This window comes from Petaurus breviceps, unplaced genomic scaffold (assembly GCF_028583685.1).
Source record: "Petaurus breviceps papuanus isolate PSGF00001 unplaced genomic scaffold, PetGlider_PUasm1.0 90977, whole genome shotgun sequence".
Classification (NCBI taxonomy): domain Eukaryota; kingdom Metazoa; phylum Chordata; class Mammalia; order Diprotodontia; family Petauridae; genus Petaurus; species Petaurus breviceps.
Genome location: NW_027187391.1, coordinates 5,984,112 through 5,997,387, shown reverse-complemented (window position 1 = coordinate 5,997,387; position 13,276 = coordinate 5,984,112). Strand labels below are relative to the sequence as shown.

At 38.9% G+C, this 13,276-nt stretch overlaps 1 protein-coding gene across 3 annotated transcripts in view; it reads left to right on the top strand.

Annotated features, from left to right (window-relative positions):
- The first annotated feature begins 256 nt into the window (after positions 1-256).
- ABRACL (ABRA C-terminal like) overlaps positions 257-13,276 on the top strand; it is a 41,918-nt gene continuing 28,898 nt past the window's right edge. Inside the window, exon 1 of one of the 3 annotated variants that reach the window (XM_069077219.1) lies at positions 257-568. The gene's annotated coding sequence lies outside the window, so the exon portion shown is untranslated. Of the gene's footprint in view, positions 578-13,276 lie in introns of all 3 variants that reach the window. The other 2 variants (XM_069077220.1, XM_069077218.1) reach the window with 2 other exon arrangements.

The window sequence follows — 13,276 nt, the reverse complement described above, 5'->3', positions numbered from 1 at the left end:
TGTCACTTTTTTTTTTCTTGCTTTTAGATACAAAGTTGTTCCCAGAGAGGATAGCTATTTCGTATTACTGACCTAATGCTGCCTGGGAGGCATTAACATTTCAGTAACTTATGCAGAGAAGACAAAAATTAATTGCTCTATCAAAGGAAGGAAGTTGCAGAAATATGTTAATACTAGCTTTAATTCAAGGGTTGGTCTCCCCTCTCCCAGACTAGGGACAGGCCCTCCCCTTTTTCCTCTCCTCCGCTTGAACCCCTCCTTATAGGGTGGGAGTGTGGGCGGCCCCTTTCCTAGGCACTTTAACTCACACTTTTTCCCCACCCTCTTCCCCCTTAGACGCCTTTCTCTCTTTCTTAAGCTTCCTTCCTTGCCGCTCTTCCTGCCGGCGTCTGGCAGAAGACAACTGGATCTGTGCAGTCACCGAAATCCTTTTTCATTGAAAAAAGAAAAAGAAAGAAAGGAACCACCCCACCCAAACCAGTGGCTGAGGACTGGGAGGTGAGTGAGCGACGCGGGAAGATTCCGCCAGCCTGGCTGAGTACGAGGGCTAAAACCCCAAGGAAACAAGGTTTGCCGGGTAAAGTCCTGGGGAGGAGAAAGAGAGGGCGTGCATGGGGAGTTGTGATAGGAGTGGGGCGTCAGGGACAGCGAAATAAGCCGGGAGTTTGGAGGGGGAAGAGTCTGAGGTTCAGGGACTGGGGGAGGGGGGCGCATGGGATTCTCCTCTAGAAAGGAGGGGGGGAAGGAAATTTCTGATCGCCCCGACTTTACCGGTGGCACTTCCGCACCGGGGCCCACGTGACACTGGACCGAACCGGGTGAGGGTGTAAGTTGGGGTGGGTGGAGTGTGGATAGGGAAGCGGTGCAGCAGTTTTCTTGCCGGGGTGGCCCCGCCTTTGATCTGTGTTGGAAGTCAAGTCAGTTCAGGGGATCTCGACCCCTCCACCTTCCACCCCACACTGAGGAGGGGGTGATAAGGAAACCTTATCCAGGGAGGCTGCTCCCAGGAATTTCTTAAGTGCCAGCCACAGGGAAGGAAATCTGGGAGTGTTAATCTTGGGGTGCGGCTGTGGATTTATCCACTTTAGCCAGCGACTGGGATGGGGATGGGAGTAAAGAAACTGGAGATTCGAGGGGCTATGGCTGCCCCTCCTCACCCCGGCCCTATTTTCGTTCCAGTCGGGGTCCCCAGTTCGTTTTTTCACGCTGCGCTGTCCTGCGCCTTCTCGCCAGCTGCTGCGCGTGGGCTGTTCCTATCAGCCTGCCTGCGGATTTTTCACACAATGGCTTTTGTGATGCAGGGCCCTTTATTCAGAGAGATCTGGACAACTGAATCCAAGAAAGAAGAGTGTTAGGAATTGAGGAGTGCGGTGAGGGAGAGAAGAGAGGCTCTCTCCCGAAGTCTCCCCCTGCCTCCATGTTATTACCATCCTGGCTGCAGGTGAATGAAGGACCTCCTCCGGTCCACCTGCCCACTCAGAGCCCAGGATAATCAAATAAAGTGGGCAGAAACGCAAATCTGGAAAGAACTTGGGAGCCAGGGCTTTCTTGTACTGCCATTCATTGACTGCTGAGATCATTTGGAACCGTTTTTCTTAACTAGCACTTTGTATACACACAAAGGGCTTATAATTCTTGGCCTTTGAATTACTCCTACATTTAGCACATCTTAATTCCTGGAGTGGCTTTGATACACCCCTGAGAGACAGTTAATGGGAAAACTTTTCCCCCCTTCATTAAATAACAGATGTTGGTTCTTCAAATACACCCTTTGGTGTTATATTTCTCTTGGTCAGCAATCTCAGCATGTTTCCACCAGACCAAGAATTCAACTCTTCTCTTGGGTTTCCTAATTATTGAAGCCCCTAATTAATACCTTTTAAAATTTATGGTCCTAATTAGTATGTCTCTTAACGAATTCTTGTATTTACTTCTTTCTTTGGTAGTTCAACCCTGTACTAAATGTCTTTTAACCTTTTGGTTCCTTTTGTGCTCCATTCTGCCCATGCTATTCTCCTCATTTCAAGTTTTCACCTTGCCTAATCTGGTCCCAGCCTTCTCTTTATTCTTCTTCTTCTTCCCATAATTCTAGCAATTTTGCCAAGAAGTGTGTTTTTTTTAAGTTTTTTTTTTTCTCCTGCTAAAAAGCAAAGTAAAACAAAACTCTACCCTATGAAGCTTTCACACAGTCATTACTAAATGCTATTAGGTATTTTACCCAATGGGGTCTCCTCTAGGAACCATTCTCTGTGCTGTTATTTCTACAATCTGTGTGTCACAGTGGTTGATTTTGGGAGTTGGAGTCAGGAAGTCTGAAGTTCAAATCTACTTCATATATTTGCAAGCTGTGTGATCCTGGGAAAGTTGCTTAGCCTCTTTCAGCTTGTTTCTTCTGCAAAATGGGAATAATAATCAATATTACAGGATTGTTGTGATGATCAAATGAGATAACAAATGTACTTCCAGTTGTGTCCAACCCTTTGGGCCCCCATTTGGGGTTTTCTTGGCAAAAATACTATAGTGGTTTGCCAGTTCCTTCTCCAGCTCATTTTACAGATGAGAAACTGAAGCAAACTGGATAAGTGACTTGTCCAGGGTCACATAGCTAGTAAGTATCTGCGGTAAGATTTGAACTCATGAAGTCTTCCAGATTCCAAGCCCAGTTCTCTATCTACTGCATCACCTAGCTCCTCTAACAAATGTGAAACTTTTGAAACTTCAAAACATTTATGTAAATGCCATTTTTTTTTTATTAGCTATCACTGTGGAAAGGTGGAAGGTAGGCAGGTTATTAAGGACTTTGTACATCATACAGGATTTTATATTTGTTTCAGGAGGAGATAGGGAGTCATTGCAGTTTATTGAATGGGGAGTGATATGATTAGACCTGTGTTTTAGGAAGATTATTTTGATAGCTGAGTGGAAGATGGACTGGAGGGGAAAAGACTTATGGCGGGAAGACCATCCAGAAAGCTACTGCAATAGCCTAGGCATAAAGTGATGAAAGCTTCCACCAGAGAAGTAGCAGTTATCAGATGAGAGAAGAGTGTATATACGAAAAGATGTCACAAATATAGAAATGACAAGACTTGATCACTGATTAGATATGAAGGGCAGAGGAAGATTGGTAGAGTAAGTTGAAGAAGATACCTAGATTTCAAACTTTGTTTACTGGGAGGATGGTGGTACTCTCAACAGTAATTGGAAGTTAGGAAGAAGAAAAGTTTAGTGTGGGGGAAAAATAGTGAATCCAGTTTTTGACTTTTTGAGTTTAAGGTGTCTGTAGGCATTGAGTTTGAGATGTCTTAAAAGGCAATTGGAGATCAGCAGAGAGATTAGGGCTAGACAAGTCAATCTGGGAATTGTTTGCATAGGGATGATAACTGAATCCGTGAGAGCTGATGATATTACCAAGAGAAACATTACATCCATATTCAAGAAGAGAGCCCAGCACCTCTGTGAAGGATGCCCCATATTTAGTTGACATGACATACATGAAGATCTAGCAAAGGAGATTGAGAACAATCAGATAGAGAACCAGTAGACCAATGTCATGAAAACGTAGGAAGATAGCACTAAAGAGAATAGAGTAATTGATAGTTGAAAAGGATATAGAGAAGTCTAGAAGGATGAGGACTGAGAAAAAGCCATTATATTTGACAGTTAGGAGATCATAAATAACCTTGGAGAAAGCAGTTTGATCAAGGTGAAGAACCCCTCTGCAACTTAAAATCTTAGTTACCTAAATAAGAGAGCAAGGAGAAAGTTTAAAATGACAGATTCCTGGTTCCCTGTTGCTTCTTATCTAAAGGATGGCCATAACACATTTGCACTCTGAGTAACTTCATTTTCTGAGGAACTGAAAGCACAACGATGAGGTTGCAAAGTAGACTACAAAGAGTTAAGAAGACAGTGAGAGGAAAGGAAGAGGAAGCACTTACTGCAGATGGCCTTCTGAAGGAGTTTAGCCTGCAAAGGGAGGGGAGGTATAGAATGATAGCTAACTGGGACAGATCAAATGAAGGTTTTTTTGAGGATAGAGGGGTAGGCCCTAGGGAAGAAGTCAGAAAGGAAGAGATTGAAGATAAGTGAGAGTGAGACAGTCTGTTGGAGGTGACAGGATAGAATGGGGTTACTTGTGCAGGTAGAGGGTTTATCCTTGGCAAGGAGGACTATTTCTTGTGAGCCAGGGGAAAAGGAGGAGACAGTGGCAGAAAGCATCTGCTTAAATACCTCCATATTAAGAACACAACCTACAACCAGATTTTAATGAATATCTCTTCACTTTCAGTTCCTCAGAAAATGAAGTTACTCAGATTGCAAATGTGTTATGGCCATTCTTTAGATAAGAAGCAACAGGGAACCAGGAATCTTGTCATTTTAAACTTTTTCCTTGCTCTCTTATTTAGGTAACTAAGACTATAAGTTGCAGAGGGGTTCTTCACCTTGATCATTTATACCCATACCAGTGAAATCACAAGGTATATGAATATACATGTATATGTATATTATATTACATACACACACATATACTAATGGATATGCTCTAGAGTTTTTTGAACCATATGTTGTCACATTCTAGATGAAATCCATTTTTCATCTACTTAGATTTTCCTGTATGGATGGTTAGGACAAGTTCTTTTGAGTGGTTATAGACTTCATCCAGAAGGCTCTATGGTGTTCTAGGACTTGATGCAATCAGTACATTATCCACAAACAGGGGTCTCTGGAAAACTTATCATCCAAAAGGAATCAGTTTGGACTCCTATATTTCTTCTGTATTTCTTCCTTTGCAATGTTTATGGAGAGTATGCATTTATGGAGAGTGTGCATAGCCCTATAATATGCATCCCTTGATATTACTGATCATAGTGTCACCAGACAAAATTATCTCTTGTATCTTTCAGGGCGTCTTGCACAGTTTTGATATAAGTGTGTGAGACACCTTCTTGGAAGAGAACCTTAGAGCAGAAGAGAACCTTATTCAAATTAACACTTTTATAGTCAGCAAGCAGAAAGTTCAGTGATACTGTGTATTCTTTTCATCTTTCAGTTAAGATGTCAGTCTGTTATATAATTTTTCTTGTTGTTCAGTCATTTTTCAGTTGTGTCCAACTCTTTGTGACCTCTTTTGGGGTTTTCTTGGCAAAAATGCTGGAGTGGTTTGCCATTTCCTTCTCCATTATGGAAAACCAGTTGTGAAAATCTGCCTATTTCCTATTAATTACCTTGTCCAGAATGCCCTGGATTCATAGGTATATAATCCAAATGAAAATTTTATGTAAATAGGAAAGTATTCATATACTTGGTTAGTTGTTGATTCTTCTCTCTGTTGTCCTTTTCTTTTCCTGCTTTAGATACCTTGTAAATTGATACCTCACCACCCTCACAATTATATCTCCTTACACATGGATCTAACTCCATGTAAACTAATCCAGTACCTTTTTGATTCTTTGTTCAATTTTGTGCTATTTCTACTTCCTCTAGAAGCACATTTGGGACTGTGATATAGTCAGCTATGCTCTAATTTGACAAATGCTTCCCCTGAAAGTGCTGTGTTATACAAAATGGAGCAGTAAAAACCACAGGACTTGTGGGGGAAATGAGGTTGGGGCACAACCTTCAAAAACTTTATTACTGATACTTTAAAAAAATGTTAGAACAGTTTTATACATGTTAGATGGTTAAGAAATACATAAATAGAAGCCTCGGCTGTCAGCAGCCTCAGGCTGACCTGGGTTCTCACAGGACTAGGTCAGCAAAGGCTCTCATGAGTTGGGCAGGCCACAACTCTAAGCCCCAAGGCTAGAGACCCTGATGGAAGGTATAAGGGATGGGGAAAGAGGCCCACCAGCTCTTCTCCTCCACTCATAGCTCCTGCTGCATCAGAAAATATGCAATAAATAGGATACTTTGTCTTGAAATAGTCCTAAAGTTTGCTTCTGGAAGTAGGTATCTGAAGGGTTGCAGTTTGTGAGTTAGGGTGAAAATGGTGCTGTTTTCAGCATTTTTAATGTTTCTGGTTAAGAAATCACAAGTAAACAAATTCAAAATTTGCATTGTACTAAAAAACATTCCATACAATATAAAAAGCCCAAAAAAGAAGGTGAGATATAGTATACTAGCTAGTGGGGACAGATAAAATGAAAGCATGTCATGGAGTGGTAAACACAAAATGAACCTTTGGCCCATGAAGATCTGAGTTCAAGTTCCTCTGTCACATTGTCTTGTGAATGGGGAAGTCACTTAATCGTTCAGTGTTCTAATTCTTTGTTAGATTCAGAGAAGATGCTGACCTGCATTGGCAGAAGGTGTTCTTCCATTTGAGAATTCCATCTAATGAAATCACAGGTTCAATCCTAATCTTAAGGCATCAATACCAGTTGTCACTTTACATCTTTTCTTGCTCTTAGATGTTATATAAGCCTGGCTGCTTGAAGTATTCTTTTTTTTTTTTTTTTTTGACATAGAAGCTCTGGATTTTGGCCATAAAGTCTCTTGGCGTTTTCATTTTGTGGTTTTTTCCAGGAGGTGACTGGTGGATTTTTTCCCCTAATTTTCATGTTGCCTTCTTGTTCTAAGAGACCTTGGTTTTCTTTTACGATTTCTTGAAATATGATTTCTAGTTTCTTTTTTTATCATAACTTTCAGGTAGTCCAGTGATTCTTAAATTATCTCTACTTGATATTATTTCTAGGTCATTTTGTGTTTCTATGAGATACCTTAAATTTTCTCTTTTTTTCCTGCCTTTTGACTTTGCTTTAATATTTCTTATTGTCACATTGAATTCTATTTGGTCAATTCAAATTTTTCAGGAATTTTGTTGTTTGAGCAAGGTATTATACCTCTTATAAAAATTTGATAATTTTATTTCCAGTATTTTATTCCATAGCTCTCATTTCTTTTCTGATTTTTTTTCTCTAGCACTTTTTTTTCATTTATAAGAAACTCTTTTTAAAAAGTCTCACTTCATCTTTTAAGAATTTTTTTTTTTTTAAGGCAGTCGGGGTTAAGTAACTTGCTCAAGGTTACACAGTCAGTTATTTCTGGGTGTGGTGCTGAGTATCTGAGCCCAGGATTCGATCCCCAGGTCATCCCAACACTGGAGCTGGTGCTCTTACTCGCTGTGCTACCTATCTCTTAATAATTCTAATTGAACTTAGGCCTAAGCTATATTTTTTTTTGAGGGTTTGCTTGATGATGTTTTGGAATTATTCTTTTCTGGGTCTGTGTCACTATAATAAGTATCTATGGCTGCCTTATTTTTTTTTGTCGTTGTTTGCTTATTCTTTCAGCCTTTTTCCTAACTTTGGACTTGTACTGGGGGATGGCATGGGGCTCAGTGCAGTACTAGAGGGAATGCCTGGGCTGGACTTGTGTCCTCTTGGATCCTACTAACACTTTCTTGCAGAGGGGTGGTGGTGGTGGTGGTAATTGAATGTCGTGTTATTCCAGTATCTTGGGGATAGCTCAATCTGGGACTTGCAAACTTTCAGTGCTCCCAGAGTGATGTGATCTAGAGCAAACTCTGATCACAGTCCTCCTGGCCTGAGCTCTACAAGTTCCTGACCTGAGTTTTTGTCTGGGCAACAAACTTGTGAGTTTGTCTGTCATTGGAAGTGCAATAGATTGCTGTGGGTTCAGCCACTATTAGCTGGAAAGCTTTGCTGGTTCAGAGGGATAGAATTGTAGACTCTCCTTTGGTCTAGATTTTCTGCTCAGTTTATTCCACTGCAGGCTTCAAACTGGCCTAGATGTTGAAACAAAGATCCCTACTAAACTTTGCTCCCAGGATCAGAGTCATATAGTTACTGCTTGCTTCTGGACTTTGTCCTGTACACAGCCTAAGGCTCCTTACCCCAAATGCCAGCCCTAAGTACAGGTCTCCTCCTCAGTGTGCCCTGGATCTGTGACCCAGAACTAGAAGGGATACATAGAGCTTCTGGTTAATTCCCATCCCTCTATCCTATACAAGGTCAGACCTCTCTGTAAGGAATCTGGGACCTCCTTTTACCCTGGTTCATTATCTTGACTCTCAGTCCCTGTGCTACCTCATTGCTCTTCCTGGATAGACCCTGTCCATAATGTTCACCTTTCTTTCTGTGTATGTCCCTATGCTGACCAGGGTTGGCAAAGTGACTCACCATGAGGTTTTCTTATATTTTCCAATTAGAACTTAGTCTGGTGTGGAAAAGTTGTAGGGGGAGAACTCAACTGTACTTCCTCCTCCTCCTCTTCCATCTTGGCTATGTAGACATTCTAATTCAAGAATGATTCTCTAAGAAAATGTTATAGTTTAGAGGTGTGAGGATTCTGCATAGTATTCCATTTTGTATCGTATTAGGGGCAGCTAGGTGTCTTGGTAGATAGAACTTGGGTCTTGAAGTCAGGAAAAACTGAGTTTTAGCCTTTCTATGTCTTAGTTTCCTTATCTATGAAGTGGAGATAAAAGTAGCATACAATTCAAAGGTTTTGTAAAAAAAAAAATAATTTTTAATTTTCAACTTTCACTTCCGTAAGATTTTTCACTTTTTTTTCAACTTTCACTTTCCGTAAATTTTCTCTCCTTCCCTTCCCTTCCCTTTCCCAAGATGGTGTGCAATCTGATATAGGCTCTGAATATACATTAAAAATATTTTCACATTAGTAAAGAAGAATTAGAACCAATGGGAGGAACCACAAGAAAGAAGAAGCAAAAGAAACCAAATAGTATGCTTCAATATGCATTTAGACTCCATAGTTCTTTTTCTGAATGTGGATAGCATTTTCCATCATGAATCTCAAAGGGTTTTTTTTTTTTCGCTTGGACACCACTGAGAAATGGTTTGGTAGGACCAGGACCAGGACCAGGTAAAATAAGATGAAAACTCTTCAACCAGAGCCCTGGGTCTTAGAATTTGTTTTTCCCTCCAGACTCATCCCTCTTCTAGATTTCCCTAGATCTGTCAGGGGCACCACCATCCTTTCCAGGTTTTCAGTTTTGGTGTTTTTCTTGACTTCTCACTCCACTTGAATTGTCAATCTGTTCATATCCTTAAATTAATTGCCAAAACTCATTTGTACCTAAACAGCGTCTCTTGCATATGTTTCTTGCTTTCTATTCACACAGCCACCACTCTAGTTCAAACCTTCTTCACCTCTTCTAGAGCATTGCAGTGGGCTCTTAATTGGTCTCACAGCCTCAGGTCTCATTCCAGTCTAATCTCTACACATCTGTTAAAGTGCTTTTTCTAAAGTTGGGTCTGACTATAATATTCCCTTTCTCAATAAATTTTAATGACTCCCTCTTGCCTCTATCATCACATAAAAACTGCTCTGTGGTTCATCTTTCACAACCTGGTAGTGATGATTCAATTATTATGATGATGATGATGATGATAATTAACTTTTTTGTTTGAGCCAGGCATCAAAAGTCGTATGATAGAAGTGACATAGCCTATGTTGGGGTCAAATTTGGTCTTACATGTAGTTATTGTAGTCAGGTAGATGATTTTTAAGGGTTTGAGGAAAGCTTTCCTGCTCAAAGATCTATCCTTCATTGACCTATCATGTTGCCCAAAATACTACTATTTGAGATTTGTTTTGAGGGGTTGATAGTAGCCTATTTACAAGCATTAATGCCATAAGGAATGGTAATTTATACTTTGGAATCAATTGATTTAATCAGTTGGTCAGGAAGTGATCTATGCTAGCATTAAATGCCTACTGTGTGCTGAGCATTTTCCTTACTGTTAGCTGAGATATCCATATTGAGGACATGTAACTGGTTATGTTCAGAAGTGGAGAGATTCAGATTTATTGTACTTCATACTCTGGCTCCAACTATTTTCCCAGCCTTATTTCACATTACTTCTTGATTCACTCAGGCCATAATAATAATAACAATAATCCTTTATATAGCACTTTGTAAGATGTGCAAAGCACCTTATGCATTACCTCATTTGGACCCTACAAAAACCCTGTGAGGCAGGTGCTACTATTACCCTCTATCTGACAGATAAGGAAGGTAGAGAGAGGCTAAGTGACTTGCTCAGGGCCACACAGCTAGTCAGAATCTGATGCCAGATTTGAACACAGATCACAAGCTCCATGTTTTAACCATTGTGTCCCCTAGCTGCTTGTTAGTGTCCTTCAATCATACCTCCAATTCCTGAACTCCTCTTTTTTTTTTTAAGGCCTGACTCAGATGTCACCTTCTCTATGAAATTTTCCCTGATTTCCCAAGCTGAAATTGATGACACAAAAGAAAATGTGATAAGGAGAAATCCAAAGTATTCTAAAAATATCTGAAAGAACACTTTTAATTTCTCATCACGGTTTTTTAATGTAATATTCATTTGTGTAAATGTCACATCCCCCCCTGTAAAAAAGTATGATTTTTTATTTTGTGTGTTCCCATTACCTAGCTCAGGAGGTATTTAATAAGTGTAGGTTGCATTGAATTTTGGAGCAGTTCTAGCCTCTGAGGTCAAATTTGAAGGACACCCTTTAATCCTTACATGTGTGTGTATGTGTTCATGTGTACCTGTGTGTATGTACGCATGGGGAAGGAGAAGAATGTAATGAGAGCTGTGGGTAGCCAGAAGGCATCAGATACTAGAAGAAGGTGGGGAGGAAGAGGAAGGCCAACCATAGGTGTAAGAGGCGTACAGGAAAGAAAGGATGGAGTCTACCAGAGATAAACTTAACCAACTTCACCTTCTCTTTAGAAGTGAAATGCCTTGGAGGAAAGCTAAGCCCCAGGAAGTATAGTATTAAAAGATTTCTTTCTTTTCAGGAGTACTGCCCTTAATACTACCATCTAATATTGATGCCAGCCCATGCATGACACAGAGATGCTCATACAGCAGAATACTGCCAGTCCTCCTTGATGCACACACATGTGGGATGATGCTAGAGCGTATACTTAGAGAACCCATTAGACAGTGTTGTTTTAAGATGCCACCAAATTCTGTGAATGAGGGTTATATCCCAGGATCACAGCTCCAGAGCTGGTAAGGACCTTAGAGACCTATTACAACCCTTATTTTTACAATTGAGGAAACTGAGGCCAGGTTAGGACATGCCCAAGATCATACAGGTTGTATTGAACTAAGGACCTCTGATTCCACAGGTATCAATTGCTCTTTCTACTTACTGTACAACATTCAAGTGGGATTCATGTACCACAGGTGCTGTTCAAGATGATCTGTTGGGTTAAGGGACAAAAATATTTCAACTTACATTTTTTTCCAAAAAACAAAAAAAAAATTAGGCTTTACTAGTATTTAATATGTTGATTGGTCTATAGGTCAGTTGGTTATGTGTCCCATATACACATCTGAGGGGTGTGTGAGTTCCACAACACATTAAGATTGACAGTTGCACCCTTAATCATTTATCCAGTTTTCATATATTTTGACATATTGTAGTTTATGTGTACCAGTTAAATGGATTTACAAATTGTTCTTAGTTTAAAAAAAATCAATCAATTAATTAATTTTTAGTTTTCAACATTCATTTCCATAAGCTTTTGAGTTTTAAATTTTCTCTCCCTTTTTCTTCTCTCCACTCCCCAAGATGGTATGCAATCTGATATAGACTCTACATTTACATTCATGTTAAACATGTTTTCACATTAGTCATGTTGTGTTCTTTAGTTTTAACTAAATTATCCCTTACAAAGTAGACAAGTAACTTTTAAAGATTCCTGAAAAAAAACACAAGAATTGAAGATCAATAATAAGCATTTATTAATTAAATATTTTAATTATTTATTAATAACTATTAATTTATTAATCACTACATTCCAGGCATTGTGCTAAATAAGCAGAAGATAATGCTAATAAGGTGCACATAAGAAAATGACTGAGCTGATGCTTCTTCTAGTATGAGCTTTTTGTCAGCCATATTTCAAGGTGAAAACAATGACAGTCTAATCAGATCTGGCAAGCTCAAGAATATAATTTAGAAATTACCAAGAATATTATTGGAAATATGGATTTATATTCACTATTGGTAAGAATAAACTTCACCCTAAGTGTATGTAGTACCTTGAGATTATAGCACACCAACAAAGCTTTTGTTGCCAAAAACAAAATGATCTAAATGTGTTACCCATAAAAATTCTCAGATCTACACACTTAAAAACCTTGGAGCCAGAATTTTCTAACCTCTTTAAGAATCTTCCAAATAAAGACTTTCAGTAGATTTGAACCCACTTGTTAAAAATATTAAAATGCATCACCTTCTGGTTCATTGGTTAGAACAAATGATTGACATCAAGAAAGATGGAAATTTACTAGCTGAACAAATATATTTTCATTTTGGTGGATGAAATTGAAAAATGAGTGTCATGATTTAGTAAGCATAGTCAGTGATGCATGTACATCTTCCATTTGAATGTACATATCTTTGTGAGGTATCGTTCAGTTATGAGAGTCCTTAAAATCAAATATTGAAATAAATTGAACTTGGAGCCGGACCACAGAACTGCTTTATCAAAAAGTATTAGATGAAAAATTTAAAAACAACAAAGCATATCCAATCACTTTGCTTTCACTAAAAAGTTGATATTTTTGTGAGAACAAAAGGAGTTTAGTAGTGGTAATAAGATTAAAAATTAAAAGTTTATTTCATCTTTATCTTGCCCTTTTACAATTTCTTTTTTATGTGTTTCATTATGTGTATAATATTTTAGAACACTAATACATATTTATATATTTCTAAACATATATAGATGTAAAGGGAATTTGCTAGGAAGTTTTTATGCTGTTAAAAAAGTCTGGAAATTGCTGTTCTAGACTCTCAGTTCTGTTAAAATATAACTGTATTGAGGCGGCTAGGTGGCACAGTAAATAGAGCACGGGCCCTGGAGTCAGGAGGACCTAAGTTCAAATCTGGCCTCAGACACTTGACACACTAGCCATGTGATCTTGGGCAAGTTACTTAAACCCAGTTGCCTTGTCCTCCCCCCTCCAAAAAAAAAAAAGCAAAAAAAAATATAACTTTATTAAGGTGCTATATATACAAAGAGATAACTTTAGTAAAAGAAAATTAAAATCTCTGGTTTTTAAAGAATACAAGTAATGTTGGTTTTTAATTATGACATTAAAAAAAAATTGAGGAGGTTTTGGGCTTGGCCCATGATTTTGTCAATGTAGGGAACTTCAGATTTGGAAACTCCTTCCATTATGAAGATGAACAATTTACCTATAATTTATAATCTTGCTGTTCCTCTCTGAGAAATTAAATGACTTGCCTTTGTTAATATGTATCAGAGACAGGACTTGAAGTC